Source organism: Scyliorhinus torazame, chromosome 10 (genome assembly GCF_047496885.1).
Source record: "Scyliorhinus torazame isolate Kashiwa2021f chromosome 10, sScyTor2.1, whole genome shotgun sequence".
Taxonomy (NCBI): Eukaryota; Metazoa; Chordata; class Chondrichthyes; order Carcharhiniformes; family Scyliorhinidae; genus Scyliorhinus; species Scyliorhinus torazame.
This window is the reverse complement of record NC_092716.1, coordinates 143619947-143634892: the sequence shown is the minus strand read 5'-3', so window position 1 is coordinate 143634892 and position 14946 is coordinate 143619947. Positions and strand designations below refer to the sequence as shown.

Genomic DNA, 14946 nt, shown 5'->3' with positions numbered 1-14946 from the left:
AATCACTCGCACATGGTCAGGTAAGGTCGTCTCGACGAAATCAAAGGTCAGTCTGGCGGAATAGAAAATAATTTCAATTGATATAAGTATGATTGAGGGCTATTTAACTGAGGGAATTCGAGGGGACAATTCAGCTAGGGTTTGAGGGAATGTGCCTCGGAATTCAATTGCATGTTGAAAATTAAAATTGGATGTATTGAATTACACTTTAATTTGGTTAAGGTCTTTAACGGATTGAGGAAACGTTACAGACAATTCAGCTAAGACCACTGAGGGAATATTCTGGAAACAATTCAATGCCGTACAATTAGAATTAAAGTTGGATTTTGTTAGGGGGAGATATGTCTTATGAGTGAAAAAGTTGGGAGCTGAATGGCCACTAGGAGGGGGAACCAGAGACTTGGAAAATTCAGAACCGTATTGGAAAAGAGGAGATTTCAGGAATGTTTAAATTTACTTTACAGTTTTGAAGAAGGGAAAACAATGTGCAAATTCAAAGTTTTATTATCTAGTTGGTTGAAATGAATGAAAGTATAATGATTTGAATTCCTTTCGGTTGAGTGGAGATCTCGGTGAATGAATGAGTGTGTGTGTTTAATAAGAATTTGTGAACTTCCTCTGGTATTCCTAGTTTTTAAAATGGTGTGTTTTGCAAAACGAAGTTGCACATCAATTAGGAGGTATACGCGGCAGTTAAAGTGAGATTTAAAATGGGGTAAGTACTTGAAAGTTCTTTAGAAAATCAGTAATAATGATTAACATTGTGGAAGGTATTTAGGACACAATTCTCAGGAAGTAAACAAAAAGCAAAATCAACATGTATGAATTGGGATTTGTAAATGATTAGTTGAACACGGCATAATCTTGGTTGGTTAAAAAAGAAAAAGAGAACAAAGGAATCAAAAATTGAAATGCGAAGACTAGGCATTCGGTGAATTGAGGCCATGTGCTCCTTTATTAGAGGCAGCCATGATGTACCTACATTTAAAAATTTTGTTCGGTGAGTTCCAAATTGTAGAGATTTCAGTATTCTCTCTGTAAACTCACTACACATCAAATTTAAGATTTGGGGATTTTCATATAGCAAAGACGATGGATTTTTTAAACTTTATTTTAAGATTACACAGGGGGAAAGGAAGATCCCAGTAGAAAGGAAGTGATATGGCACAGCATCACTGGGTCCCAGTGCCCGCTGAGTTGTAAGAAAGTCACTAGCAGAAGAAATGACGTTTAGAATTTAACTACATTGCAGGCAGAGATTTAGGGAATAAAGATATGGGACCGGAGCTTAGATTAGGAGTATTACTTGCAGTACCAGGAAATGAGAATCTGATGGCAGGGAAAGATTCATAAAAATAGATGCAGAAAAAAATTAAGATATTAAAACCAATTGATAACGTAAAGGAAATAAGGAAAGCAAACCTAGCAATAGAAAGAATGACACAGGGTTAATCAGCACACAATTCCAGCACACAATCCAGGGAGACGATACAGGCCATAAAAGAAATAGCCCTTGACCCGAGGTGCCAAATGCGAGCTGGAGATAATAATCAAAGAGTTAGAATAGCACGGAATCATTTAAGAAGTCACATATGCATCGACGAATATCCCACTTCAGGTAGTTAGCAAGCCTGCTGGTACATTTAGAATGGTAACGAATTACAAAGCATTAAATAAGGTTACGAAAAGGAAAAAGAGAAGGATAAACGGCATTTAATAAATCCACAAACTACATTGGAGAAGGTGGCAGGCAAAACTTATTTAACTAGTACAGATTTAGCCAATGAATTCGGGAGTGTTCCGTTAGACCCAGACAGCAGGGAAAAGACAGCATTTACCTTTGGCACTAAACATTACGTATACTGTAAATTGCCACAAGGATATGTTAATTCCCCAGACCACTTTCTGGCAATAGTAAGGGAGTTGATTAAAGATGATTTGGCTTTAGTATATATTGATGATGTGTTAATTGGAGATGATGATCAGGGGGACACATGTTGAAAGAATGACCAAAATTATTAAAACATATTAAAGCAGGGTTTAAGATAGGGCTAAAGAAATGCCAGATTGGCAGGAGCGATTATCTAGGGTAGTCAGTGTCAAGGGCAGGTGGGGAAGCCAGTGTTGGGATGAGAGAGAAAGCTGCTAGAATCGCAGCGCCCGTTTCACGAAACGGGGGTAAGCAAATCATGGGAATTTTGGGGTATTTGAGACCAGTGGTGGAAGACTTTGGTCTTTATGCTAGACCCATTTATGAAACTTTAAAAGGGGATTTTAGGTGGACCAGTGAAGAACAAAGAAAATTACAGCACAGGAACAGGCCTTTCGGCCCTCCCAGCCTGCGCCGATCCAGATCCTTTATCTAAACCTGTCACCTATTTTCCCAAGGATCTACTTCCCTCTGTTCCCCGCTGTTCATATATCTGTCTAGATGCATCTTAAATGATGCTATCGTGCCCGCCTCTACCACCTCCACTGGCAAAGTGTTCCAGGCACCCACCACCCTCTGTGTAAAATCTTTCCACGCACATCTCCCTTAAACTTTCCCCCTCTCACCTTGAAATCGTGACCCCTTGTAATTGACACCCCCACGCTTGGAAAAAGTTTGTTTCTATCCACCCTGTCCATATCTCTTGAGATTTGTCCTACTTTCCCGATATTGCTCCAAAGCTTCATCAGTTTTAAGTCGCCTAGATCTTATGTATGCTTCCTTTTTCATCTTGGCTAGTCTCACAATTCCACCCGTCATCCATGGTTCACTAATCTTGCCATTTTTATCCCTGATTTTCTCAGGGACACGTCTGTCCTGCACTCTAATCAACCTTTCCTTAAAAGACTCCCACATTTCAAATGTGGATTTACCCTTAAACAGCTGCTCCCAATCCACATTCCCTAGCTCCTGCCGAAGAGGAGGTTGGACCAGTTAAAAACAGTTGTAGCAACATCCGGGCTATTAGAGGAGAGACATGAAGAGGACGATTTGAGCATTAAATTTGATTTGTACGCAAATGGATATGGTATGGTGCTGGTTAATCATAGTACTCAGACACCTATCAAACATTGACAGGAAATTGGTCAAGGGCTAAACAAAAGTTTTCGGACATTGCAAAATGTTTGGCAACAATAACAAAAAGGATAGCAGAGATTGAAAATTTATCAGCCGGAAAGAAAATTTATGTCACAAATGAATTTTTGGAATTGAGAGTTGACCAAGAGACAGGATTGCCAGCAAGGCGCGAATACAGCTCGATGGGAAAGATGGGAAACCATTCTTTTAAACCCTGCCTTAATGTTTATTCGTAACATTAAAAAGGGACAGAAACTTGATAACTCAGTTAGCAGAACAGAGTTGGTAAATGCTTGGGTGGTATATACGGATGGTAGTAAAGTTAAGGAGGACGAGGGGCAAGCCGGGGGGGCATCCATTTTTAAAAAAAATTCAGGAAAAAAAATGGTGGAGAAACGGAGTAAAGAAACAGGGAGTAGCATAGAAAAAAACTGAGACACTGATGGAAGAATGGTCACTAGAGTTTGCAGGCCCTCTTTTTCCCAGGAGCAGCAAAAGTTGTTTGTACTTTTTAATCAAAGCTGATAGCAGCATGGGGGACGTTGAATTAGAGAATCAGTGGCATCTGGAGCAAAGGAATTGTATCAGAACTAAAACATCCGACCCAATTAAGTGATAAAAGAGAGATTATTATAATCCATAGGCAACCTATCGGCAGCAAACGAAGAAACATAATTAGTAAGGAATTGAGAATATGGGATGATAGGTCATGGGCTGTTATTAATGGACCCCAGTTTAAAATGATTCATTGTGAACTTAATGAAACATCGTGTCAAGGATGTGGCACGTTTTGTAGCCCAGTAGTTTGGACAGGGAGTAATCATATGAAACCTAGGAGAATGGCAGATATAGCATTCAGGTGAATTGATATTGCATTTAGAACGACAGAAATGGGGAAATGCTTTGGCTCCCAGGGAAATTTGGTGAATTCAGTTGTCATGATTGTTTTGTGAAACATCAGGCAACACTGATGATTGAAGTTTGTGACCACATGATAGCTTTTGAGCATGGGATGGTGTGATAATGATAAATTGTAATTACTGCAGAGAAAGCCAAGCTGACGACAGAGTGATTGGGAAAGGATGTGCAGGATTGTGAAGAAGTGATAAACTTGTGGTACCAATTAGTGAGGGAGTACGTAGTTTAAGAGATGTTGGGATGACCCGGGGATGTAAAATTAGCCTAACAGTGTTTAGAGACTGTATCACTGCAATGATGCCGTGCCACAGGATAGATCATATCCCCAAACCGCTCGGACAAGGGAAAAGGAATGTTTGGTTGTGAGTGGCAGGGGATAACTGCACTTACTAGTATAATGGAATCAGTGGAGCGGGATGCCAGGGAATTGAAACCTGTTAGCAGCATCGATAGGACAGATTATAAAGTGAAAATGTCATGATTGGAAATTACTTTCATAAAAATCCGGTCGTAATCAAAATTAAAGGAATTAAAGTACATGCAGTAGCAATATTATCCAACATGTATCAGGGAAAGTTTCGACCTGCTTGGATCACTGAGTTAGTAAAAGAGGAGTTTCAGATTCTTCGAGTCTCACTCAGGGGTGCAACGATAGGAGAAGGAGGCTTAACAGGCCTTAATCTTATGATGTACGTCAAGGATGAGAAGGGAAATAAATGGACATCCGGAAGTCCTGGAGAGGGCACTTCTGGAACATCCAAACAAGAATAGAAAGATACAAATTAAGAAATAGGGCCCTCTCCGCCTTTGACCTGTTTATTTGGTTTTCAGATGAAGCAAAAATAACACAGACGAAGAACGAGAACTACACTCCAGAGAAGAATGTTTTAGACAGTATGGGGGGGGAAAACTAATGATACAATTGGCTACATATTTGAGGGAATTAAATGACAGAGCTCGGAGAAAAACCTTAGGGGTTAGAAACAAATCAAAATATCAAATTATTCCTCAATAGTGAAACCTCCGATCAGACATCTCGAACTGCACGTTAGCTGATGGATAATCTGTGGTCTCCACGGGGTATGTACTACGCGGTGGAGTTATTCAGGGTCTTGGCAGATGGCAGCGACTGACGAGGAACCCCCACATTTTAAATGACAATAGTTTAGGAATTTTGGCAGCTTGATGCCACGGCGGGAAATTTGTAATCAATGCAACAAACAATATTGCATTGGAGAGTGTAATAGATATTACGGACGAAATGTCCTGCAAGTTGTTAGGGACTGTTATGTATGGATTCAATTGGGTTGTAACCCCAAACGTTGACTGTATTGAATGTGCAAGTGGTGTTATTGCAAAGTAGAAAAACAAACAAATAATGGCAAGTATACACTCCATGCTGTAAGGAAAATGATAACGGACAAAAGGGATTTGAAGAAAACTGAGTATTGTCTCATGTAAACCGGGGCTGGCAGACTACATGGTTCAGTACAATGTTTGACGTTAGTGTGAGGAAGTCAGGAATAAAAACAGGATTGATTGAAGCTTCTGCAATTCATAAAGCGAGATAATCAGTGGATAGTACATGATATCATAAATAATACCAGTGGGGGATGAAAACCATTTTGGTCGCTGATGGACTGAGTAATCAGATGCCTTGGAGGTAGTGGAACACACGGATATAGCTATTGTGTTACCTTCCTGAGTAGCGACAGCTATGGTTTACAGTGACTGGACTTGAGGCAAGAACAATACAAAGAGTCTATCGCCACTGGTCTGCGGGTAGATGAATTTACAGTTGTTTTCCGTGCACAGTTTACAAATCACGACATGTATACACACACATGATAAGGATCGGGGATAGCTGCCAGTCAGTACGACTAGAAGGGGATATAAACCCTACAGTAGGATTCAGCTCAGAGTCAGCTCTCATAGCTCGGTCATGGGGTTTTACCTGATGCATGGATTGATAATACTTGTTATTATAATTGTATATTGTATAATCATTGGATGCCTTAATATGTGTTGTAAGATGACTATGGCTCGGATGATGCCGATAGACTCGGCCCATCACCACTCACCAAGATGACATCCCATTACTGGCGACCATCAAACCAGAAGGAATCCGGATGGAGAGTCAGTGGCTGTAAAAATGTGATGAGGTGTTTATGTACGGAATGTAATGAATTGCGGGATAGTCTTTCAGACCAGACATTGATGCAGGGTTATTAACCCTGGGATGTTTATAATGGACACTGGGAGTTGTATGCCTAACCAAACTCCAAATTTGGACCGAGACAGCAACAGGACTATTGTTGATCTGGCAAATTATTAGCACACTTTTTGACCATTAGGGGGAGTACCTACCCACACCTTTCTCTAGCGATAGAGACCCTCGTGGCAGAGGTGAAAGAAAATATAACATGTCTGTTCTCCACCTGCACGGAACGGAGGTGTAGCGTAACCCAGACGTCAGGCCAATGCATCTGCCACAACGCCACCGGTGTCCCGTTGTCGGTGGGTAGCGGAAGGTTCGGAAGGTTGGTTCGGAGGCGGCATAGTAGTTATCATAGAATGATAAAAGGAGAGAATGAGGAATTGAACTAAAGAAAAGAGCATTAGACTGGGATGACCAGTTAGAATAGTGCATTATGGACATTAATTCGGGTTGCAGGGAGTGAACAAAGAGATGGGCAAAGCATGGCGAGAGGGGGAGGGGTGGCTATCAGGACTGGCTCTTTGCACAAAGGATGCTACAAAGGATGCTGGGAGGCAGAGGCCCAGAGGAAGGAAAGGAATGTGTAATGAGCCTATCAGAATCAGTGGCAGTTAGACTATATGACCAGGTCAAGGAAAGGGCCTATCGGAATCTTGTATTCGTGTATGTGGAACTTGATACTGCATTAATGTATATGAGACATGTGTTGCCTCCCTTTGTCTCACTCGCTCTGGGAGTTTCAAGAGACGTGGGTCTCCTGCCTTCATCAGAGGGAGTGCAAGCGTGCAAGTTATTTGAAATAAACTAAAGGAATTTCTAAATCCGAACTCAGCCTTTTGATTGAGACCAGACTGGACAGAAAGAACTCGATCGAGATTCCGGTTCCTCAGCAGCTCAGGTACACGGAAATCTCAGTGCCAACTGGCGTGCATTCAAGCAGAGATTTGAGATTTACATGGTAGCATCCGATCTAGATGGCATGGCCGATGCTGAGAAGATAGAACTTCTACTCACCATTGCGGATGAAAGTGCAACAGAAATCTTCAACTCCTTCAAGTACTCCAAAGGGCAGGACAAGAGAGACTTCCAGACAGTCCTGGACAAGTTTGAAAACTACTGCGAGGTGAACACAAAAGAAATCGGTAAAACTGGAGCCTATACTCACCACGAGGCAAAGGTAGGCTTCAGCAGAGGCAAACAGCAGTTTTGATTGGCAGCCATCTTGCGCAAGGAGCCGCACATGCGCAGTTCCCAAGAAGATGCGAACCGGCAAAACAGTGTTTTGCGCATGCACGAGAAGCCGCGCATGCGCAGTTAAGCAAAGAGCGCACAGTAAAGGAAAAGCGATTTGTGCATGCGCAATCCATTCCTACGCTCTACATCACAAGCATCATGACGTCAGAGGCCCCAGACCACACCCACCTAAAGGGGAAATGTCCGAAAATAGAAGAAAAAAAAATTGAAAGCCAGATAACACAATTCTTTCACCTGGAACGACAGCACAATGCCTGAACTTCGACCAGTAGCTGAAAGTAACCTCCGCAGAACCCTGCAACAAGCAGTTAACACCGCCCTAAGAGATGATTTAGTCCTTGAAGACTACGACTCAGACGATGATTTCATTATTGGACGTGGCAACCTCAGTACCAAATCCAAACCGCAGCGACAAGATGTGTTGTACATTGAAGCATCCGACAGTCATGGATGAGTTCTTCGGATTTGAGGATCCTCAGCCCAGCATAGATGACATCCTGACCCATGAGTACAGGATTCTGCTGCGACCTGACGCCAAGAGACAGAGAGCGGTACAAGGCCACAGAGAGCGGCCTGACGTCACACCAGTGGTCCACGCAGAGTGGTCCACGCACCACGAAGAGTCCCTGACTCCACACAGAAAGCGATGACAGACTCCACAGCGAGACCACTGCACGATTCCGTTGAGAGCGCACAGATCGACTCCACAGCGAGACCACTGCATGACTCCACACAGGGAACGATGCCAGACTCCACAGAGAGAGCAATACAAGCCTCCACAGCTAGCTTGTTGACAGACTCCATGATGGAAGCAACGCAAGACTCCAGAGCGCAGCCCTTGCATGAACAAGACCATGAAGGCCTAGCAGCCTTATCTGAGCAACCAGCAGCAGACGAGTTACTATAGCAAGATTAGCAGGAGAGTCAAACACATAGAGAACTGTGCTAATGGTTCAATAAATCACATTAACAAGGTTTTTGAGGAATTTTGTGAGAGGTTGTACAGGTCAGAGCCACCTAGGGGAGACCGTGAGATGCAGGAATTTCTAGATGTGTTGGAGTACCCGAGGTTAGGGGAGGGGGGACAGGGCTACATTAGAAGGAGCGATAGTGGAGTAGGAGATAAAGGATGTGATTGGGAGGATGCTGTTGGGGAAGGTGGCAGGGCCGGATGGGTTTCCGGTGGAATATTATAAGAAATTCAAGGATAAGCTGACACCCCTGATGGTGGGGATGTTTGAAGAAGCGATAGAGAAGTGGGTGTTGCCACAAACTTTGGGGCAGGCATCAATTTCCCTGTTGCTAAAAACAGATAAGGATCAGACGGGAGTGTGGGTTGTATAGGCCCATATCACTTCTGAATGTGGACGCAAAAGTATTGGCGAAGGTACTGGTGGGTAGACTGGAGGAGTGCCTCCCGAAGGTGATCGGTGAAGATCAGACGGGGTTTGTGAGAGGGAGGCAGCTCTTTTCAAACATTAGAAGGGTATTGAACGTCGTTATGGCGCCGGCAGAGGGGAAGGAAACAAGAGGCGGTTGTGGCATTGGACGCTGAGAAGGCGTTTGACCGGGTAGAATGGGGGTACTTGATGGCAGTTCTGGAGCGGTTTGAGATTGGACCAAGATTTGTGAACTGGGTAAAGCTACTATATAAGGAGCCGAGGGCGAGTGTCCGCACAAACAACATCAGCTCGGAATACTTTTCTCTCCACCGTGGGACTAGGCAGGGATGTCCTATGTCCCCCCCTGCTGTTCGCACTCGCGATTGAGCCATTGGCCATCGCATTAAGAAGTTCGGGGGTATGGAAAGGAATAGTGCGGAAGGGGATAGAGCACAGGGTGTCCTTGTGTGCTGATGACTTGCTGTTATACATGTCGGAACCGAGTGTGTATATAGGTGGAATATTGGGGCTGCTTCGAGTGTTTGGGTCTTTTTGGGGATACAAGCTAAATCTAGACCAGCGTGAGTATTTTGTGGTGTCTCGGCCGGGGGTGGGGGCAGGGGCGGGGGGGCTGCCATTCCGTAGGGCAGGGACTCACTTTAGGTACCTGGGGGTGCAGGTTGCCCAGGAGTGGGGGGTGCTCCGCAGGTACAACATTTCTAGTTTGGTGAGGAGAGTGAAAGCTGATCTGGCAAGGTGGGACAGTCTCCCTCTGTCACTGGACTGATCTGATTAATACTACGCCCCTGTCTGCTTCACCTGATGCCTGTTTCTATGTATTTACATTGTGTACCTTGTGTTGCCCTATTATGTATTCCGAACGATCTGATTTGAGCTGCACGCAGAAAAATACATTTCACTGTACCTCGGTACACGTGACAATAAACAAATCCAATCTAATCCAAATCCCATTCTGATCCCAGTTGGACCCTGGGAAATTCCAGCCTGACCCTGGGAAATCCTGGTCTGACCCCAGTCCAACCCAGTTTGATCCAGAGAAATCCCAGTTTGATCTCAGTCGAACCCAGGGAAATCCCAGTCTGATCTCAGTCTAACACTGTCTGACCCCAGTCTGATCCTGGGACATCCCAGTCTGATCCAGATATTTCCTTGTTTGGAGATGCCCCTTTAACACACCCTGCTGTCCCAGTCCAGCATGGCCCAGGATCTGAAACAGCAGTCGGGCCGGGCCAAGCTGAGATAGGCTGAGTAGGGCAGACCCTGGGCTGAGCGGAGCAGGACAGAGCAGAATTAGGTAGAGCAGTCTAACGCAGTCTAACCCAGTTTGATCCGAGTCGCATGCCAGTCTGATCCAAGTCTGTTCTCGTGTGATCCAATCTCACCCAGTCTGGTCCCAAATTCATCGCTGCCTGATCCCAGTCTGAATCCCAGTCAGACCCAGTCTGATCGCAGTCTGATCGCAGTCTGGCCCAGTCTGATCACAGTCTGGCCCAGTCTGATCCACTCTGATCCCAGTCTGACCCAGTCTGATCACAGTCTGATCGCAGTCTAACCCAGTCTGATCCCAGTCTGACCCAGTCTGATCGCAGTCTGGCCCAGTCTGACCCAGTCTGATCGCAGTCTGGCCCAGTCTGATCACAGTCTGGCCCAGTCTGATCCACTCTGATCCCAGTCTGACCCAGTCTGATCACAGTCTGATCGCAGTCTAACCCAGTCTGATCCCAGTCTGACCCAGTCTGATCGCAGTCTGGCCCAGTCTGACCCAGTCTGATCGCAGTCTGGCCCAGTCTGACCCAGTCTGACCCAGTCTGATCGCAGTCTGGCCCAGTCTGACCCAGTCTGATCGCAGTCTGGCCCAGTCTGACCCAGTCTGACCCAGTCTGATCGCAGTCTGGCCCAGTCTGATCGCAGTCTGATCGCAGTCTGGCCCAGTCTGATCGCAGTCTGACCCAGTCTGATCGCAGTCTGGCCCAGTCTGACCCAGTCTGATCACAGTCTAACCCAGTCTGATCACAGTCTGATCGCAGTCTGGCCCAGTCTGATCACAGTCTGATCGCAGTCTGGCCCAGTCTGATCGCAGTCTGACCAGTCTGATCGCAGTCTGACCCAGTCTGATCGCAGTCTGGCCCAGTCTGACCCAGTCTGATCGCAGTCTGGCCCAGTCTGACCCAGTCTGACCCAGTCTGATCACAGTCTGATCGCAGTTTAACCCAGTCTGATCGCAGTCTGACCCAGTCTGATCGCAGTCTGGCCCAGTCTGACCCAGTCTGATCACAGTCTAACCCAGTCTGATCACAGTCTGATCGCAGTCTGGCCCAGTCTGATCACAGTCTGATCGCAGTCTGGCCCAGTCTGATCCCAGTCTGACCCAGTCTGATCGCAGTCTGGCCCAGTCTGACCCAGTCTGATCGCAGTCTGGCCCAGTCTGACCCAGTCTGACCCAGTCTGATCGCAGTTTAACCCAGTCTGATCGCAGTCTGACCCAGTCTGATCGCAGTCTGGCCCAGTCTGACCCAGTCTGATCACAGTCTAACCCAGTCTGATCACAGTCTGATCGCAGTCTGGCCCAGTCTGATCGCAGTCTGACCCAGTCTGATCGCAGTCTGGCCCAGTCTGACCCAGTCTGATCGCAGTTTAACCCAGTCTGATCGCAGTCTGACCCAGTCTGATCGCAGTCTGACCCAGTCTGATCCCAGTCTGGCCCAGTCTGACCCAGTCTGATCACAGTCTGACCCAGTCTGATCCCAGTCTGGCCCAGTCTGATCGCAGTCTGACCAGTCTGATCACAGTCTGACCCAGTCTGATCCCAGTCTGGCCCAGTCTGATCGCAGTCTGGCCCAGTCTGACCCAGTCTGATCACAGTCTAACCCAGTCTGATCCCAGTCTGGCCCAGTCTGATCCCAGTCTGATCGCAGTCTGGCCCAGTCTGATCGCAGTCTGGCCCAGTCTGATTCCAGTCTGATCGCAGTCTGACCAGTCTGATCACAGTCTGACCCAGTCTGATCCCAGTCTGGCCCAGTCTGATTCCAGTCTGTCCCAGTCTGACCCAGTCTGATCGCAGTCTGACCCAGTCTGATCACAGTCTGGCCCAGTCTGATCACAGTCTGGCCCAGTCTGATCGCAGTCTGGCCCAGTCTGATCGCAGTCTGATCGCAGTCTAACCCAGTCTGATCGCAGTCTGGCCCAGTCTGATCACAGTCTGATCGCAGTCTGGCCCAGTCTGATCGCAGTCTGACCCAGTCTGATCCCAGTCTGGCCCAGTCTGATTCCAGTCTGATCGCAGTCTGACCAGTCTGATCCCAGTCTGTCCCAGTCTGATCCCAGTCTGGCCCAGTCTGATTCCAGTCTGTCCCAGTCTGACCCAGTCTGATCGCAGTCTGACCAGTCTGATCACAGTCTGACCCAGTCTGATCCCAGTCTGGCCCAGTCTGATCACAGTCTGGCCCAGTCTGATCGCAGTCTGGCCCAGTCTGATCGCAGTCTGATCGCAGTCTAACCCAGTCTGATCACAGTCTGACCCAGTCTGATCCCATCTGACCCAGTCTGATCACAGTCTAACCCAGTCTGATCACAGTCTAACCCAGTCTGATCACAGTCTGACCCAGTCTGATCCCATCTGACCCAGTCTGATCACAGTCTAACCCAGTCTGATCACAGTCTAACCCAGTCTGATCGCAGTTTGACCCACTCTGATCGCAGTCTAACCCAGACTGCTCATAGTCTACCCCAGTCTGATCACAGTCTGGCCCAGTCTGATCACAGTCTGGCCCAGTCTGATCACAGTCTGGCCCAGTCTGATCGCAGTCTGATCGCAGTCTAACCCAGTCTGATCACAGTCTAACCCAGTCTGATCACAGTCTGACCCAGTCTGATCCCATCTGACCCAGTCTGATCACAGTCTAACCCAGTCTGATCACAGTCTGACCCAGTCTGATCCCATCTGACCCAGTCTGATCACAGTCTAACCCATTCTGATCACAATCTGACCCAGTCTGATCCCATCTGACCCAGTCTGATCACAGTCTAACCCAGTCTGATCGCAGTTTGACCCACTCTGATCGCAGTCTGGCCCAGTCTGATCCCAGTCTAACCCAGACTGCTCATAGTCTACCCCAGTCTGATCGCAGTCTGACCCAATCTGATCGCAGTCTGACCAAATCTGATCGCAGTCTGGCCCAGTCTGATCCCAGTCTAACCCAGACTGCTCATAGTCTACCCCAGTCTGATCGCAGTCTGACCCAATCTGATCGCAGTCTGACCAAATCTGATCGCAGTCTGATCCCGAGACATCCCAGTCCAGGTGCCTCTTTAACTCACCCTGTTGCCCCAGTCCGACACGGCCCAGGATTCGAGACAGCGGCCGAGCCGGACTCGGCTGTGCGGAGCCGGGCCGAGCGGAGCCGGGTACAGCAGTCCGCTCCCGGGACTGCCCAGTGACTCCGGCCGCTGCAGCTTCAGCCCCGGCGCTGAGAGAGTGGAGAGACTTACCGAGAGGAGTGTGAGAAGCGGAGAGCAGAGCCAGGCTGCACTGGAACAGGTTATACACTGAGAACAGATCAGACAGACTTCCCCCAGAGAGAGAGATCCAACCAACAGGGGGAGGGAGAGTCTGAGAAAGAAAGAGGAATTGAGAGAGAAAGAGGAACGAGAGTGAGGGGAACTGAGAGAGAGAGAGGGAGAGCGAGACTGAGAGGGAGAGAAAGAGAGGGAGGAACAGAGAGAGCGAGGACCAGAGAGAGAGGGGAACTGAGTGAGAGAGGACCTGAGAGACAGAGAGAACTGAGAGGGTGACAGAGAGCATGGGAACTGAGCGAGAGGGGAACTGAAAGAGAGGAGGGGAACAGAGTGAGTGAGAAACTGAGAGAGACAGAGGTAGAAGTGACAGAGGGGAACAGAGAGGAGAGAGGGGGAACTGAGAGAGAGAGAGGGGGGGGGGGAACAGAGGGAGAGAGGGGAACTGAGTGTGATGAATGATATCTGTGTTCATATGTACCTTTAATGCGTAGGCCCTTTAAGACCGGGTTTGGAACACTGGGGGACTCCGCCTCTGGCACCGCCCCCAGGAAGCTGTTTATGAGGTTACGTTCAGTAGGCAGCGTGCAGTGAGCACACTTCTCGGCAGCTGTCTGGTTTTCTAGTTATTGGAGCCTTTGTATTATCAAACTCCTCTCCTGGGTCGTAATTGAGGGTATCTCACTGAGAAAGAGAGAGGGGGACTGAGAGACAGGGAGAGGGATAGTGAGAGAGGAACTGAGAGAGAGAGGGGAACTGAGAGAAAGAAGGGAACTGAGAGAGAGGGGAACAGAGAGAGAGAAGGGAACTGAGAGAGAGGGGAACAGAGCGAGAGGAACAGAGAGAGAGGAACGGAGAGAGACAGAGAGGGGAACTGAGATGGAAACAGAGAGATAGGGGAACTAAAAGACAGAGGGAGAGTGTGAGGGACTGAGTGAGAGGGGAACAGAGAAAGGGAGAGGAACTGAAAAAATGACAGAGACAAGAGAAAGGGAGAGAGAAAGGAGAGGCTGAGAGGAACTGAATGAGAGACAGAGAGAGAGAGACTGAGTGTGACAAGAGAAAGAGAGAGGTGGACTGAGAAAAAGAGAGGAGGAGTGGATGATGGGGACGGCTGAGAGAGGAGGGACAGAGAAGGGGGGGACTGGGAGAGAAAAAGAAGAATGAGGGAGAAACAGTGAGAGCAGAAACAGAAGGAGAAGACGAATACTGAACAGAGAAACTGAGACCAGATAGATGTGATAGAAAACACATTGAGTGAGAAATCGGAGTCCCCATAACCCTTGGCCCCCTTGTCAATCAATAATCTGCCTATCCCAGACTCAAATGTATTCACAACTCTATGGGATCAAGGCGGTGGCGTAGTGGTACTGTTCCTGGACTAATAAATCAGAAACCCAGGGTAATGCTCTGGGGACCCGGGTTCAAATCCCAACACTGCAGATGGTGAAATTTGAATTCAATAAAAATCTGGAATTAAAAGTCTAAAGATGACCATGAAATCATTGTTGATCGTCACAGAAAACCATTTGGTTTAGCAATGTCCTTTAAGGAAGGAAATCTGCCCTCATTAC

The 14946-nt window shown here is 47.2% G+C and overlaps 1 protein-coding gene across 3 annotated transcripts in view; it reads right to left on the bottom strand.

The window, feature by feature from the left end:
* The window catches only part of cd82b (CD82 molecule b), a 144971-nt gene extending 131067 nt beyond the window's left edge, over positions 1–13904 (bottom strand). The window contains exon 1 of one of the 3 annotated variants that reach the window (XM_072518799.1): positions 13854–13904. The gene's annotated coding sequence lies outside the window, so the exon portion shown is untranslated. Of the gene's footprint in view, positions 1–13177; positions 13300–13348; positions 13508–13853 lie in introns of those variants that run through there. The other 2 variants (XM_072518796.1, XM_072518797.1) reach the window with 2 other exon arrangements.
* Positions 13905–14946: the final 1042 nt, after the last annotated feature.